Source organism: Artibeus jamaicensis, unplaced genomic scaffold (assembly GCF_021234435.1).
Source record: "Artibeus jamaicensis isolate MK-2021 breed Jamaican fruit bat unplaced genomic scaffold, CSHL_Jam_final contig_787, whole genome shotgun sequence".
Taxonomy (NCBI): domain Eukaryota; kingdom Metazoa; phylum Chordata; class Mammalia; order Chiroptera; family Phyllostomidae; genus Artibeus; species Artibeus jamaicensis.
Window position 1 is genome coordinate 3,168,417 of NW_026521972.1, and position 18,748 is coordinate 3,187,164.

At 36.6% G+C, this 18,748-nt stretch overlaps 1 pseudogene; it reads left to right on the forward strand.

The window, feature by feature from the left end:
* Positions 1-7,772: 7,772 nt before the first annotated feature.
* Positions 7,773-18,748, forward strand: part of LOC119036983 (ribonucleoside-diphosphate reductase subunit M2-like) — a 175,080-nt pseudogene continuing 164,104 nt past the window's right edge.

The following is an 18,748-nucleotide window of genomic DNA, read 5'->3' on the forward strand; positions in this document are numbered from 1 at the left end:
TAGATACATATAGACATATATAGCTAGATACATATATGTGTATCTGCCCATAATTAACCCACATATTTATTAGATTAAATTTTTAAAATTTTAGGAACCTGTCAGTAATCATGTATGTGTGATTCATTTGACTGAATTGATAAATTTTATCAAAACACAATTTCAGAATTTTGTATTACGTGATGTGGTATTTGCTTTTGAGAAATATAATATTTACCAAGATATTTTATTCAGATGCTTCACTCAGGTATTTGCAACATAGGAGAAAGCAAAATATTTGTATTATATTTGCATATATTTTCTATTATTTTGTGGGTTGTCTTTTCACTCTGAAGATTGTGTTCTTTGATGCACAAAAGTTTTAAATTTTGATGTAGTCCAATTTATTCATTCTCTTATTGTCTGTGCTTTTAGTGCTATAACTAATAAATCATCGCCATATCCAATATTCTGAAGATTTTCCTCTGTTTTCTCCCAGGAGATTTATAGATTTAGCTCTTACATCTAGGGTTTAAATCCATTTGGGGTTAATTTCTGTGTAAGGTTTTGGGTAACAGTCCGACTTCATTCCTTTACACATGGATTTTCAGTTTTCCCAACACCATTTGTTGATGAATTAATTGATAATATATGTGAGGATTTATTTCTGGGTTCTCTAGTGGTCTCTGTGTTTGTCTTTATACTGGCATACAATGTTTTGATTTTTGTAGCTTTGTAATAAGATTGAAAGCTGGGAGTGTTAGACCATCAACTTTGTTTTTTGTTATTTTGGTTTTTGTTTTGCAGGACTGTTTTGGTTTTCTGAAACCTTTTGAGATTCCATATGAATCCCAGAAACTGATTTTCCCATTTCTATGAAAAAGTCATTAGAACTTTAATAGAGATTGTATTATATGTGTAGATAGCTTTGGGTACTCACATATTAACAAAATTAAGTCTTCCAATCCTTGAACATGGGATATCTTTTCATTTATGTCTTTCATTTCTTTCAGCAATGTTTGTAGTTTTCAATGCACAAATTTTTGCCTTCTTGCTTGTTTATTTTATGTATTTTATTATTTTTGATGCTATTATAAATTAAATTGAAAAACATATTTTAAAAGTAATTTTTACAGACATTATTAAAGACCCTGATATTATATTTCTCCTTCCCAGTATTATGTTGCTTTCTCAACAGAATCAATAATTAGCATCAATAGGTATTTGTGTCTTTAAAATGCAATAATATTACTTTACATTACTAATGTACGTTGGACTTTGACATTTACTTGTTAACACACAACATCACAAATTCTAGACTTATTTATGCTAATTCAAAAATATTGTGCTCATTGTTTAATCACTGTAATGAAGTTCAGCATGTGACATGTAATTTATATATTCATGTTCTTACTATTACTTATTTAAATCATTTCATTTTTTTTCACTCTTATAATCTGAGTATTCATTCTGTCCCAGCCTTGTTCTTAGTACTTGTAATGGGTTGTATAGGATCACCTTCAAAATTCGTGTTCACCAGGAACCTCGGAATATAAACTTAAGATGACCTTAGAACTAAGGTCTTCGCAGATGTAATTAAGAAGGATCTTGAAATGAGATTATCTTAGATTTAGGCTGGACCTTAAATCCAATGACTGGTACCCTATCATAAGAGGAAATATTATAGAAAGACGCAGAGGAGGATGCCACGTTAATGCAGACACAAAGATGCTGCTGTGTCTGCCTACTAAAGAGTGCCAAAGATTACTAGCAACCAAAGGACTGGGAGGAAGATATGGAAAAGAAACTCCTTTAGAGTCTCCAGAAAGGAACAATCCTATAGACATTGTAATTTTGGACTTCTGGCTTCCATAATTATGAGAAAATACATTTCTGTTGCTATTAAACACCATCTTTATTATAATTTGTTATAGCAGCACTAGGAAATAAATAAATAAATCATTTATTCCTTACGGCAACTCTATGAGTTAGCTACCACTTTTACCCAGTCTTATGAATGAGGAAACTGAGGCTACAAAATATTAAATAATTTACCAAAAGTACACAGCTGGAAAGTGATAGAGACAGATAAGAACACCCCTAGTCATTAGAAATATAGTACATTGCTTATTAATCTGGATTATTTTTAGTAATTATTTATAATCAAATGCACATACCTAGCCTTATTTACTAGCACTGACTATCAAGAATGAGAGCTAGTTCTTTACTTCCAATCTTATACATCTTAGAAAATGACTGCTAACTGTATTTCTATACTAAATATTTCCAGAAGCTTACTTATTTTTTAAAAACCTGTTTTATCTATCATCAAGATTTAAAACTTGTCACAGGATGTAGTGGAAGTTTACTCCAGCACATTTTGATTATACATATTTAGACATTGCTTTTTAAAGAGGTCTAAAGGAATCTGAAAAAAACTAAAGCAAATGCTAAAAATCCTTTAGGCAGGAAGTATCAGAGGAGTGAAAGCTGGTTTTCATTGTTCAAATAATTATTCTACAATGCTTTAACATTTCACATGTTATGACTGATGAAAAAGTACAAGGCAGTACAACCTATTTAGTAAATCCAGATTTTTGTAGAGCAGTAATGAAAAACAAATCTTTATTATAATATGTGTTTCAAGCCAATCCTAAATTAGTAAACTCTCTCCAGTAAGATTTATAGGAAACTCACCTAACTCCCTCCAATATTTATTTTAGCAACAGCATGTTTATAAAATATAAATTGTGTACCTTAGGTTACCTGCACATTTTTTTTTGTCTTTTAAAATTTCTCTTGCAGAAAGTCTTTCTTGTTGAAATAATTTAGTTTTTACAATATGCAGCATTTGAAAATAAATACTAATTGAATAGTATATGCTAACTATTTTTGCATCCATGTTTATCTAAATTTTATCTTGCTGTTAAGAAATGAAAGTAATTTTTCCAACAAAGTAGTTCTTTAAATTTAGAAATCACTACGTATACTTTTATGTATCATTTTACTGAACCTCAAAAATAATCTTATTAACCTTCACAAGCTACTATTATCCTGCCAAACTGAAGTATTTAATTAATTAATGTAATGTAAAGATAGCATTTCCATAAACTTTTTTGTTCTCTTTTCTCTATCAGTTCCCTGTACACGTTTGTGATATAGGAAAATGAAGTCAGTAATGTATACCTTTATAATCTTACATTATCAATAAGATAATTCTCCTTTCAAAAAATTTTTATTGAGCATCTTCTATATGCAAGTCTACTGTGTGCAGTGTGGTAAATATAAGATGAAATTTTATTAACATTATAAAAGACAATTAAATGCACTTAAATTTTTGGTAAATTGTTTCTTTAAGGTCTGTCCTATAGTTAATTAATCTTCTGAATTGATAAGCCAATTAGGTGATATGTTTCTGTCTTTTTTCCTTTTAGTGGTATTGATTATCAGTGATGCACATAGTAATGTTCTTTGTTTATTTTTAGTCAGTAAAGCTCGCTTAGAAACATACAGCATGTATGTTTCTACATGTATGTAGAGCACAGCTCTACATTTAGCTTAATGTGATATTTTAAAGCATTCAAAGAGATTAATAAGACATGCAAAATTCATCAGCAGTAAAGATCAGTGGATGATTGGATTGTCATAGAGATTGTATATTACCAGTTGTGAGTGCTAGCAAGATTGCTCTTCGTAGGAGTACTTTAAAGAAAGTAGTTAATTGTAAATGTTACATGGGGAAAGATAAATGACTTGGTAACATAGTAATATTACTAATAAAATCATATTCTAGATTACCAGAGAATGTTGTTATGAAATGATGTTGGTGATTATGGAGACACTGCTTTGGTAACTATACTCATTATCAGGACAATAAGCATAAACTGAACTTGTAATAAGTACAAGGACCCCAACGCCATATTAGGAAGTTTCTTTTATTTTAAGGGGCAATTGGAAGCCACTTATGGTTCCTTAGACTGGGAAACATAAAACAACACAGGATTTGATACAACTTTTCCCTCTGAGAGCATCAAAAGAGTTTAGAAATAAGATTATCATCAATTAACAGTTTTTTTCTAGTACTTTGCCAAGAGGCAGTAAGGTCTTGAGCTGAGACTCCGTAACAAGAGAGCAAAGGAAAATTCCAAGAAATAGTCTGATGAATAGGACTTGGTAATTACTCAAACACAAGGGACAGAGAATACAGATACAAAGAAGACTTGAAAATAAATAGAGATTGTTCTGTAACAAAACAAAGAGTGACTAAATATCTGTCTAATCACAGTGTTTATAAAAAACCACATTTCACAGTTCACTACACAAACAAAAAATATAATTCCCCATATACAAAAGAGATTCAAATTCTAAACAGCATCAGCCACTTTGCACAATATTTTAGAGAAGCAGAAGAAAGAAATACTTTTCTTGAGTACTTTTTGCTGCTCTGTTTTTTTGTGGCAGAATAGTCAGTGGATGGAGCAGTTATCTCCACCTAGAGAAAAATTACAGATGAGTAAGTGTCAGCGGGCGGAAACATCACATGTGATGTTTTGAAGGGGTCACCTTTGGTTCCAGGGATGCTTGAGTGTTTCTTCAGTGACCTGGAAAATGAAATAGAGAATAGGCTCATCAAGTTTGCAGGTGAGTTCAATCTTCTGAAGAGAATAAAGACAGAGCTACTCATGAAGGGTAGATTCAGTATTGGAAATGAACTTGGGGAATTAGAAAAAGCAGTGAGAAATGAACTGAAGAGAGTTTATATGGGTCAAATTTAAGGTAGTGCAGCTTGCAGAGACTTGGCCTCAAATAAAAATGAAAGGAAGGGTGGTTTGCAATAGTATGGGAAATACTCTCCACAGCATCATCACGCTGAAGAAGGTGACAAATGGTGCCTGCACATCAATAAGGACACAGGAGAATGAAACCCACCACATTCTAGTACTTCCTGTGAATTTAAAACAGGGGCCCCAAAATACTTACATAAGGCTTTATTTAGCACTTCAGCAATTGTTAGATATCTACCAGATGAAAATCTTTGCTTTGTTTTAGTGCTTCATAACAAATAAAATAATAGGAAATAAATCTAGTTTAAAGAATTAGGATCAGTCCTGGCTGTCGTAGCTCAGTGGATAGAGCACCCGCCTGTGAATCAAAGGGTTGCTGGTTCCATTCCCAGTCAGGGAACATGCCTGGGTTGTGGGCCATGTCCCCAGTTGGGGGCTTATGAGAGGCAACCACACATTAATGTTTCTCTCTCTCTTTCTCCTTCCTTTCCTTCTCTCCAAAAAATAAATAAGAATTAGGATCAAACAATTTAGAGAAGAATATAAAAAACTATTACAAAACAACTACAGTTAAAAAATACTTTATTCTTGAATATAAAAAAATGTTCTTAATTGCACTATTTCCAATAAGAAGTCATTACCAAGTACACATGGCACTATGTCAAGTATTCAGAGTCAGCGGTGACTAAAAGGGAATCACTGACCTCAGGAGCCCCTAGTCTAGGGCAGGGGTCTCTAAGGGCCCAGATACTAAATATGATAGGCTTTCCCAACCAACTCAATTCTGCTGTTGTAGAGCAAAAGCAGCCATAGACAACGTATAAAGAAACAGGCATGGCTGTATTCCCATAAAGGTTTATTTACGAAGTCAGTCAGGGAGCCAAATCTGATCCACTAGCCATGGTTTTCAACCCATAGGTTAGTGGATCAGATAGTTATTACACAAGTTGTTACACATGAAATGAATACAAATAGACTGGGTGTCACGTGAAAGAACACCTAGAGTTGATAAAAAAAAAAGAAGATGACTTTAGAATGGTCATTTGGGAGGGTTTCACTGTGAAAGTGACATTTCAGGTAAGATCTGAAGAATTATTCATGGTTTGCCATTCCGCACATAGGGAAATTGGGACAGAAAAGGGCCAGGTAGCAACAGGTACCAGAGAGACTATTGTGTACTGAGCCTGTTCTAAGAGAGGGAAATGAGATGGTAAAGGAGTAAAAGTTGCTGCCATTCAGACTATTATATTCCAATGGACAGATTATATATGTACACACATACATGCCTATAGATGAATCAAAGAATTTCAGGTAAAGTGCTATAAAGAAAATAAAACAAGTGGATGTGGTGGCAGGATTAAGAGGGAAGGTCATTAAGTATATGGCATTTTATCTGAGCATAAGGAGACACCCTTGAAAGCACTGGGAGAAAAAGTTCCAACCCAAGGAATGAGCAAATGCCAAGTCTCAGAAGTGGAAATGTCATCATGAGCAGAGCAAGAAAGATAACCAAAGTGGACAGAGCATCTCATGGAGAGTGATGACTTTTACTGGGATGGATGACACTGAGAGAAAAGCAGAACCAGGAGGAAATGTCACGAGTTCTGTTTTGGTTGTGTTAAGTTTGGTATGTTCCTTAGGCATCTGAGCCAAGATTCCTAACATGGAATCACTTAGAAGTCTAAGGCTCAGACCTAAGGAAGAGGCTGGAGCTGAAAGGATAGGTTTGGAAAAGAGTCATTAATACATAGAAAGCCGGTGTGCTTGGATACAGTAGACAAAGGGGACTTTTGAGAAAGAAAATGAAAACGATAGGAAGGCAATATGATGCAGGAACTTCGAAGCTATGTTTGGCAGGTTTTGTAATTCCAAATGTACTAAGAAAACCATCACATTTTTAAGCAGGAGATGAGCATGAGTCAATTTATAGTTGAGCCTTGTTATTTATGGATTCCTAGTTATTTGTAAATTATATATCCCCAATGTGTCTGCACACTAAAATTTATTTGTGACTCCTAGTCAATATCACAGTGCTTTCATGGTCATTTGCAGACATGTACAAAGCATCAACGAGACTGAGCCTCTGGACGTGCACGTCCCAGGCCAAGATGGAAGAGGTGTTGCTTTACCGTCTAGTCCGAGCTCTGATACCGTAAATACGTATCCTTCTTGTGGTCTATCACCAACTATTTTACATTTTTGTACTTTTTGTTGCTGATTTTGCTGTTTGAAAAGCCCCCAATCAAAGTGCTGAAGTCCTGTCTGGTGTCCCTGACTCAAAAAGGCTGTGCTGTGCCTTACGGAGAAAATACCTGTATTAAATAAGCTGTGTTCACACACAGGTTACACTGTTGTTGGCTGTGAGTTCCGTGTTAATTAATCAATGATATATATTAATATATTAGGTGTCTTTAACAGGAAAAACACCTAAAGCAAGATTATATGTTGATCAGCTAAAGATATTGCTGTGTGATCAAAGTTTTGTAGGAACCTAACCCCGTATTTCTCCTAGGAGAAATACAGTATTCATTAATTCATAGATTCAGTATTCATTAATTCAGTATTTACACTGACTTTATAGAACATAACTACTGTGAATAACAAGAATAGATTGTATGATTCAAACAGGCTACATTGAATTACACTATGAGACAGTTGAGTTTATTGTAAGGAAGTTTTTTCTATAGTTGTATAAAACATTGGCAGGACTTCTTTAGGAACAAAAAAGTAATCATTTTTCAAATTGTATATATGTAACAACTAGTAATTGAGAAACTTTAGCCTTTAGATTATATATAGCAGTTGGTTTATTTTATTTGTCATTAGATTAAATACAAAGTGAAGTTTTGGTTGGCTTTTCCTACCCTAGCCTTGACATCAACAATACAATCATGTGCACGTGTGAGACCAAAGCCAAGTGCTTAGTGCGTGAAAAGTAATCCTTGTTTCAGTAGGCGCTGGCCTCTGCTGCTGTTGGTGCTGCTGCTGCTCCAAGTGCCCTGGGTGGAAATGCCCTATTCTGACTCTGAGATGACACTCTCAAGGGACAGAGGTGGCAACATGAAGCAGATTAACCAGTTCCCTAAAGGTAAGTGTGATTCACCAGTCTCTGATTATGCCTGCCATTCTATCCTGCATCATTGGCAGCCCCTGGTTGGTACAATACATTATACAGGCTCATGCTACCCATATTCTGTAAACAAAAATACAGAATATGGATTTAGTGCTGGTGCAGCTGCCACTTAACTTTGGAATCAGAGTTAGGTAAAGGCAAAGAAATTGAGGAGCATTCAGGCCAGTGTCTTCTAAGTAAGGAACAAAGGAGTGATGTTTTATAGGAATGAAGGTCAATGAGTGGTTTTTGGAGCCACATGTAAGGGAGAGCTAGAAGTTATGAGAGATGTTAGAGTGGGGTGTGGCTGGAAGCTTGGTTTATGGTGGTGCTTCAAGGAGGATCAGGTGACAGAAGGGTAGCATAAAACCTGATTTAGAGCAAGTCAGCCAATTAGAAAATAAAATTAAAAAAATGTTTTAAAAATGTGAGAAAATGTATAATCATAGGGATACAATGAACACACAAGAGATTAAGTAAATGCAGGCATAAAATATCAGTTTTGTTCATAACTTCCTCTATTTCTTTAATTCTCTCCATGTCCTGTTGCCTCCTGCTTTTCTTTCATGAACTCCAACATTTCAGGAAACTATTCTTCAGAATCTCAGCTCATAGTCATTAATTCTATCCTCCCTTCCACTTACCTCTTCCTTCCCTCTTTGTCTCTTTTTTGTTTCAACTGGCTAAAATAAAACATTGTTTTTATGTTTATGTTTTACTTTTCTTCCAGATTGTGAGTTGTTTTCTTTCTTTAAAGAAAGAAAGGTTACTATAAGTTTTGTTTTGTTCTGAGTGGAAGACTTGGTCTGTGTGCTGTCCGGCTGCTCTTCACCTTCTCCTTTCTCCATCTAAGTCACTCTGCTCAGGTTGCAGCCACCCAGAGCCTTCGTCTGGGGCCTCCCTGGAGCTGGCCTTTCCTGGTTTCAAGAGTCGTCTGTTCACAATTCTCTTCTCTTTGAAGACTTTCCCCCAGTCTTTGTTACTTCTGGTCATTACTCATTTCTTAGCTGAAGTGTCACTTCCTCAGACAGGTCTTCTCTGAGTAAACCAATCAAAAATTTTACTGATGAGTGTTACGTAGCAGTCCTTGTCCTGGGTAACGGACTATAGTAGTGAGTGAAAGAAACAAAAACGTCAACTTTCACAGAGTTTACAATTAAAGTATTTTGCTGTACATAATGTGCACTTTTCTGCCCAAATTTTTGAGGGGAAAAAAAGGATGTGCATTATACATGGGTAAACGTGAAGTACTGTAGTAGACCGCTCTGCCTAGTTTTAGGGATTGTATCTCTACCCCTTGTAGCTAAGGGTGAGAGAGGATCTCTGGAATACTAGCTGCAGGAGACAAAGTCTGTCTCTGGTAGCAAACTCTGCCTCAGTTCCTCTCCCTGCCCCCAAAGCTTGGTCAGAAGTCAATGACGGGTAAGACCCCTCACAGCGGGGGGCAACCTAAGCCAGACTGGATCACCTGGGAGGCCTTCATGGAAGGACTTGGGGGGCTGCAACAAAGAGCAATAGACTCTCGCCCTCAGGCTTTGTCAAAGCCAGAGTCACCAGGTTCTCTGGGAGGAGCGCTTCCTGGCTCTAATCCCCTTAAGCCTGAATACCTGATGGGGAGAGGCGCAGCTCCTTGCCTTGCTAGAGCGTGTCCTGGGGAAAAATCTGGCATCACAAAGAGTTGCTGATAAACCTGTGAAATCTGCTCTGCTAAGAGTGCTTTCATTCATATGATAAGGGTCCAAGAGGAAATGAGTTTGTCTCCCAAAGTTTGTGCAACTCTGTTCCTGACAGACACGGACTCAGACCTCTTTGAAATGTTATCTACTGTTTGATCCTTGCCACCCTGTATTCCTGTGTATTACAACCCAATAAAAGGCTATGGAAGAGGGCGCTCGGGGCCTTTTTCTCCTCAGAGAAACTGGTCGCTGCTGGCCTTTGTCTCCCCAGAGAAACTGGCCACAGCCCACTCCTCCTCCATCCCCAAACAGATCCAGCATCTCTAGGCCACATTTATTCATTCACGTGTGTCTGTGGCACCAGGGGGGACTCAAGAAAGAAGTTGCCCCCACAAAGTACCTTGTGTCTGTTCTTGTGTTTTGTAATTATTTGTTACATAACATGTAACATTCTCATTACATGTTATTCTTGTGCCACATATTCTTGTTACATATATTATTCTTGTACCATAACATGTTCAAAATAAATGCTAAATTTCCTTTATAATACAAAAAAACAAGTATCTAAATATAAATAAATAAATTTGAATTAAAAAATTAAAATGAAAGATTTTTTCCCCGAAAGTTTGGGCCCAAAACGTGGGTGTGCATTATACACAGTAAAATACGGTATGTGGGACTACGGAAGCTGAAATACAAAGTAAATCCAGGTTTTGTTAGATGATCAGAGCCATAGAAGAGAATAATAAAGGGAAGAAGAATAAGGGGGCGCAGGTAGGTTTGGACTTGTGGAAGGCTGCAAGTTCAAAAATGCTGTTCAGGGAAGACCTCTTTAGGAAAGTAATATCTGAGAAAAGATCAAAAGAAAGTGAAGGAATGAGCCATGGAAATCTGGGGTATAACAGACACAGGAAGCGCTCATTCCAAAAAACCCAAAAAAGGAACAGTAGGAAAATTCAAGCTGTGCAAGGGTGGTTGTAGATGAGGTCAGAGAGGCAACTAAGCAGCATTTCAAGCCATTCTACCATGCAGCTGGGTGAGCAGTGTGCTGAGGAGCAAGGATGCTCTCTAAAGGGGTCCCTCTTATGCTCCTCCTCTCTTCGGCTCATTTTATCTTTCAGGGCATCCTCTCCTTCCTCCTTCAAAAGCACTTATTACAATGCATGATTTCGTATTCAATTTTACATTAATTTACTTGGCATTATACCTCATCCTTTGGAATATATGCTCCCTAAGGGCCAGGGCAGTCTCTTTTATTCACTAGTGACATTGTTAACAATTTTGTTTTTCTTTCGGTCAACTGGTATTGAGCCCAGTTGAGTGCCTGGACCCATAGTAAGTATTTAATAAATAATTGCTATTGAAATTGTTAAACGACCCAATCATGCATTATCTCCACCTTGGAAATTAGTTAATTTTGTCCTTGGAGAGTTAAATAACTTGCCCAAGTAAAATTGGATGGTAGGAATTAAACGGAGGGTTTTTCCTCTTTTCTTTTTTTTCAATTCCAAAGGCAAATGCTTTTAATCAATGCATTATTAATTAATTTTTAAATATTTTTCTCTAATAATATGAATCAATATTTGTTTTTTAGATTGTCACAAAACATTCAAATTCAAGCAACTCCTTTTGATTTTCTACTTTAATGGGAAAGATTGACATGGTATATACTAGTTTAACACTGCATTTCCAAATATTGTTCAGAGTGTTACTCTATTACATAGTGCTATACACACACAGACGTGTGTATGTGTGTGTGTGTGAGTGTGTGTGTGTGTATATATATATATATATATGAAAAACAATCTTCCCTCTTCCTTTAAGAATGACGGAATAACTTTTAAAAAACAATTGTGGTTTTGTTTATGGCAGCATGCACATCTCCAGGGACTGTAATCTTTGCAGTACATCTTAGACTCAGTGAGCAATAAATAGAATCACATTTCCAAGAGGTTACCTAATATTATAAAAGGCTTTTGCTAAATCTCAAGTGATTTTCAGTAACATTTTACTGCCTTGTTGCTACAGCTTTCCACATGTAAGTGTACACAGGCTGTTTGAAAGTCTTCAAGAGTAAACTTCACTGGCAATACATCCTTGGTTCATCCGTCCCTCAAGAGAAAATAATGTATTTTTCTAACGCTCTTCAAAATCCTTACCTAGCCTTTATATTTTGTATTACAAAGTGACAAATTATTGCAAAGTAGGCTAAATTAATGCAAGTTTTTAAAAGTTACTTTTATTCATTTTTTAAAGATTTTATTTATTTATTTTTAGAGAGAGGGGAAGGGAGAGAGAAAGAAAGGGAAACATTGATGTGAGAGAGAAACATTCATTCATTGCTTCTCGCAAGTGCCCTGATGGGGATCAAACCTGCAACCCAGGCACGTGCCCTAACTGGGAATTAATCAAGGACATTTTGCTCCATGGGACACCACCTAACCACTGAACCACACTGTCAGGGCTAAAGTTACTTTCAAATATAAGCCTTTCAATGGTGCATTTACCTGTTTATAATAAGCACAACATCAATTAAACATTTTCCTTTTAAATGGTAAAATGGTTAAGAAATGTGATTATTAAGAATTTCAGGACATACTCTTAGAATCTGAAAACTCTTAAAAATGACATAACCAGCTCTAGAGTATTCATCTGTTTCTACTTAAAAAAAGATTTTATTTACTTATCTTTAGAGGGGAAGGAAAGGAGAGAGGGAAGTATCAATGTATAGTTGCCTCTTGTGCATCCCCTGCTGAGAACTGGCCTGCAACTCAGGCATGTGCCCTGACTGGGAATCGAACCGTGACCCTTTGGTTTGCAGACCCGCACTCAATCCACTGAGCTACACCAGTCAGGGCAGTGTCTACTTTTGATACAGGTGTTTGTAAGGAGAAAAATAATCAACAGGAATGGTGGAAAGCAACACTTCCTAGTAACATTAAAGATTTCTTATTCATAATCTCAAAAATACCACCACATGCCCAGCTGACCTGTCACTGAGAAACTAGGCTGGATATATTTTGTCTCGTGAGCAATGAAATAGCTCCATTTTATCATGCCCTTCTCTCAGAACCTGTTAGTAGTCAGTCACAAGTTCCATGTGGTGTTGAAGAATTGTTTATCATTTCTTTTCTCATCCTGTTTCCTGCTCAGAAACATATCAGAAATTTGAAATTTGACTCAGGTAGTGTAAGTTTTTCTCTAGCAAACCTCATTTTCTCCTTATAGTGCAAGGAATCTCTATAATGCACCACCAATCAAACCTGAAAATTCAATCACCCATTGAATAATTAAACTAACCTAGATGCTTTTCACTACATGATGATACATCCAGACAGCTGATTATATTTTGAATTAAATTCATATTTTCCATGAGAATTGTAAAGTTTATTTTAAACTTTATGAGGTTTTGGAATTCTGGAGGTTAACTATTTTCCCTGTCAGAAAGATCGAACAAGTGAAGTGGGAAGTAGCAATTCACCTGGAAGGATACTGTTAAAAGAACATTTTTGAGACATAGTTGTGGCCTTAAATCCCTCTCCCTGTTGGCCTACCAGGTTTCCCCCACTTAAATGTTGCCTCAGTGTTGCGAATGCATCAGCATTTTCATAGCTTCTGATACCAGAGATCTGGCATCTGCTCCTGTCACAGTCCCATTTATTTCTTCTCCATGTCTTGCCACTTAGAAAGAAAATCTATTTTATGAAAAATGTTTCTTCTACCCCTGGGAGCCCCAGAGAAAGAAGCAAAAGGTTGAGATGGCCCGCAGCGGATTGTTTATGGCAGTATCCAACCAGCAAGATTTTCTGTGTCTACAGATGCTGCAAGTCTCACTTTAATTCAGCCCTTGGGACAGAAATCCAGTAACGCTGCCAAAATCTGCTCTTCGAAGTTCAGTGATAACAGAGTCTGAGGACAGAACCCTTTCCAAAGCCTTCAGCCAATAGGTGACTTAATTTTCCTTCATATTCTATCCATTTGTAAATTTCAATATATACTATAGAATTTGTAGCTCTCTTTTATGATTAAGTCCCATAAGTAAATGCTTACTTATGTTTCATAATGACATGTTTATTATACTTTACCGTGTTGGGTACTTTTTTTTGTTTACAGTACATTTAAATACGCATGCCATCTATTCTTCTGTTTATGTGTTTGAACTTCTTTAAACATAGGTATACTGTTTTTTTGGGGGGTAAGTTGAATGCTTCTTATACACAGTGAAATATGAAATGTCCAAACATACTGTAATCTCCCATCTGAACTGTTGCTTTCTCTGGATCTGTTTCAGGGGGTTTTGGCCTAAGCACAGAGAGGTGTCCGCTGATTTTACAAGCCAAGACTGACATATGTGTTTTTCAGAACTCTAGAATGGAGTAAGGAAAGGTATTCATATTCAAGTCAAAGCAATGCTCGGGGGAAGAGCAAGTGTGTTCTCTAAATCTGTGTTACACCTGATATTCTGGGGTCAAGGTTTTAGTTTTTTTTGTAGATCAGCATATTCATTATTACTGCAAGTAAATCATATATTTGGTTTTGTATCATAAGTGACTGTGGACATATAAGCAGCCTAGGTCAACGTAGTGACCATTAAAAACAAATAATGTACAAGCCTTTTTGTTTTTGTTGTTGTTTTCTCTTTTCACTTCCGTGTAGCCAAAAGGAAGTTGCAGGAAAACACCGACAAATGGCTGTGTGACATTTTTCCCCTCATAATATTCTTAATTTACTTCTGGGAGAGAAATTTTTCCCAGACTTGCCATTTCTCATTAAAAGCCTAAGGAAACTAGAGACAAAGATTTTCCTTATATTTATAACACATATAACTTCTCAGCTCAACTTTAATGGGAAATAAAAATTTTACATTCAAATATGGTGTAACTTCATTATAAGTTTATCAGCAGTGATTTATACACAACTATTTATGTAGTTCAAATGATACAGTTTTTAAACAGATCCACATGTGTAGACTGAGTCATGGCAAATTCCATATTCTTTGTCTCACTAAAAGTTCCAGTGCAAAAAAGTTTATCTAGGCACTCCCTACTAATGTCAGCAATTCACTTCCGAGAAACAGAAGTTCTGTGTGGAAGTAATTGCTGAAAGCTCATTTCCTATTATTTGAAAGGTAGAAATTATGTTGTATTGCACAGCCATCTCAAGTCAACCAATTGTCTAAAAGGACTATACATAATAACAAATGCTCATGTTAGGATACAATGTGTTTTAAAACATTAGTTTCCAACTAACAAGATAATAACATTGGTTGTTTAAAACAGAAGTAAATGCAGTACACCGAACTCTTTCTATACCTTATATACCTTATAATACCTTATATACCTTATATACCTTATAATAAGCATTCATTTATGATGCATGTCAAATGCATCACATAAATAATAAATATGTATTTAATATTCAGACAATGATATACAATTAAAAAGAAGCTACGTGATTGTTTTGGCTATCTCCTATACCTAAACAAGTGCCTTAAGACAACAATATTGTTATCATAAACAATCACGTTACCTTACTGGGCTTAGTTGGGTAGTTCTAGCTTCAGGTTTCCCACATGATTGCAGCTAGACGGCAGCTACCCTTGTAGTTATCTGCCTCGGCCCACGAGGCAGTCAACGGGGTCCGCCGATATACCTGTAACGGATGAAGGGGGATGGGACAGGAGGCGCGAAGAATGGCAGCAAGACAAAGGATTCTGATCAAGCTGCAAATTTTATTTCAAAATGGAGGGAGTTATATAGAGGAGGGCAGTGGAGGAAGTGCAGTGGATAGGTGGCTTCAAGGCGTGCTCTAGCCTGCTATTGGCCGGGGGGGTGCATGGCGGGCGCGTGATCAAGGCACTGATTGGTGTGCCACCCGCTTGTCCAGGAGGGGGAGTTCTATGGCTCCTAACCGCAGCATCCTGTTATTCAGGCGCAACCTTCAGGTCGGATTGTATCAGCCTGTTTCAGGCTTATCCCAGCCCCCAACAGTTATCACAAGGTGCAGCTGGACAGGACTTCCAAGATGTTCATGCACATAACTGGCAGCTGATGCTGGCTACTGGCCAGGAGATGGATGGAAGTGTCTTCCAGAACGCCTACGCGTGATCTCTCTGTGGAGTTCTCAGCGCATAGCGGCTTACTACAAACACGAAACATTATAAGAGCAAGCATTGTAAGAGGTCCAGGCAGCAACTATAAAGCTCCATGTAATTTATTCTCAGAAATCCCCAAACATTATTTCTGTTGTATTGTTTTCCTTACAAGTGAATCACTAAAACCAGTTCAGATCAAAGGAAAGGGTGATTAGATTTCACCTCTTGGTATCGGGTGCACTTTGGACATGCAGAAAGTGAAGTAATGGATACTGAACACATTTGCTATTACCTACCACAGAAGTTGAAAAACTGCAACTTTGACACAAAAGCCCATCTTGCCACCTGAGTTTCTAAATAAAGCTCTATTTTAACACTGCCCCACCCATTAATTCACCTGTTGCCAATATGTTTTTCGTACTTTACAAAAGCAGAGTTAAAATAATGGGGACAGAGCATACCCTTACTATCCAAGGTACTTACTATCCGAAAGGTTGCTGACCCCTTCTTCCACAGAAATTTCCTGAAATCAACTGTTCCTAGCATAGGTGAAGTGCCAAAACTTGTGAATGAGTTCAGAAATAAGGTAGAAAAGGGATGGAGCAGTCACTGTAACTGGGTTTTGAGAATGATTCTTCAGGTGAAAGAGGGGACAATTTAGATAATCTGTTGGAGGATCTAACTGGGAATTTCCATTAGTTTTATGCTAAACATAAAACTGAACACTTTTGAAAACATTTTTAGGGGATTTAGCAGTTGCTTTTGAATTTTAAAATCAAGGCAAACTGGAGCTTTGCTTACACTTGTTTTTGTGTTTGGAGATCCGTGGGTGTTGTTAGAAGAGACATCAGACCATTTTCGCAGAAGGCTCTTCATCACACATCCAAGGCTGACGTGTGTGGCCGCTCACCCACACTTCTTCAAGTTGCTGCCCAGTGATTTCGGTGACTGCTCTTCCAGGTTTTTATCACTGCAGATCTTCTCCAGACTATGATTGCCATTTCTCTGGGTGCAATTTAAAAGTCCTTGATATTTTTTTTGCCTCCTCAAAACCAGTTACCATTGCAAATGCAACCATTCCCTTCTTGGCATCAACTATGTTTCCAAAGCTTGAAATCAGCCACATATTGCAGAATTCATTTCTTCTATTTGTAAAACAAATCTGTGCCATGACTCCACAATGAACTCAAAGAGCCCTTTTTTTTTTACATAAAAGTTTTTCCAAAGGTCTTTCAGGGAGGCTTCTTTGTTGGCATTCATACCCTGGCTTACATGTTGCATAGGCAAATAATAGGCCAAAAACAATGCAATACCCACCTCCTCCAAATAGGTTTGGGTGTAGGAAAAGTACTAGAATGTAGTCACCACATTACTACACTGTCAGAATGTCCAGGAACATTGTTGATATTGTGTGAAATCCTTTTTGCAAAATGGCTATATTCTCCTTTGCCAGGCACATCAATTAGAATTGTGTATAATTCACAAAAACCTTCTCATCAACCAGTGTTGATGTCGAAACTCTGGGCAGCTGGCAATACGCTTTTGAGCACATCTTATGGTCATAGAAGTTCACAGATGATAGCTGCAGAGTTGGAACATAACACCCAGAATCACCCCCCTTTCCAGGAGGCTTTGTGATCAGATGGTTTTTTTTCTAACTGTAATATAAATATTGAGAAAGGCAGACACTCCAAACCAAAACACTTTTTTACACTGTGCAATTGTACAATTGCTCAGCGGCATGGCCTCATACACATGTATTTGTAAATGAAACAGTGGTTTGGTGTCCACCGCACTGCCAGCTGTGGCTGCTGTTCTTATGTTTTGATACTTAGTGTGACTTGATTATGAAGCACAGCTCAGCTCTCGTTCCTTTCATCATTCATCTTTCTACACCTGCAGCTTCTCAGAAGTGTTTAGGTTCTCCTAGGTTAACGTGGAGCAAAGTGAAGTCTCCTGATCTCCCTGCCTTGATGCCCACTTCTCTAGATTTATCCAAAGCTTTTCTAACACACAGTGGTGTATTTTTGTCCCACTACACATATTAATACCAAAATGCCTTATGAGTTTTACCTGTATTTTCACCGTTTGCCATCATATTATACAACAATGTATAATATTGAACTACATTGTATGCACACAAAGTTTTTGGTGGCTCACTATTGTCAAACAACACTATTTTCAATTTCTCTTCTGTTATATATGAAGAGAAAATTTTACTTGACTTACCTACCACACTCTCCTTTGAACTTTCTCAAACTTTTAAAGATAATTTATAACATGAGGAGTAAGTATAAGCAGACGGTGTTGAAACCAGCTCAGGACACCTGTCCAAGGAGAGCAAATAATGACAAGAAATGTGCTCCTCTTGGTGCAGTGACACTTGACAGTCACCCCCCTGTATCAGCACTCAAAATACTTTTTAAAATAGCTTCCTGTAATTTTGCTAATCTACAGTTATATTTAGCATATAGCATGCAATTTTCTCTTTATATAATTTTGTAAAAAATCTTTGTTTCAGGATATATATGTATACAGATACATATATATATGTTTTTCTCAATAGACATCAGTAGAAAACTATAACTTAAGGAATTATAATATTGAAAAAGTAGAGGTTATTTTATCAAAAACATGTTCATTGGAAAGAGGATTTACAGAATATGCCTATATAGGGTGAGTCAGACATAGGCTTACAGTTGTTTGTGTGAAAAATAATATAATAATAAGTAATTATACAAGAGTAAACATGTGTGTTTCACATATTCAAAACTGTAAAACTACTTTTGTTCATCCTGTGTATAGTTTACATTAACCAATAAACTATCTTCAAAAAATAATTTAAATAATAACTTATGGAACTACACTTAAGCCTCTTCATTCACTTTATTAAATATATAGCCACCTCTAAAATTATTTTAAAAGACAAATGTAGGCTTTGCCATACATATAATGACAAGCATATATAAACATACACCTATTTATGGCTATAATATCAAAGACTGAAAGTCAAGAAAGTCAGAGAACTTTTCTCCTTATTATCAATCAAACATTTTAATGGATGCTTTGGTAAATAAACTAGCTGTCCACCAAATTTCACTTT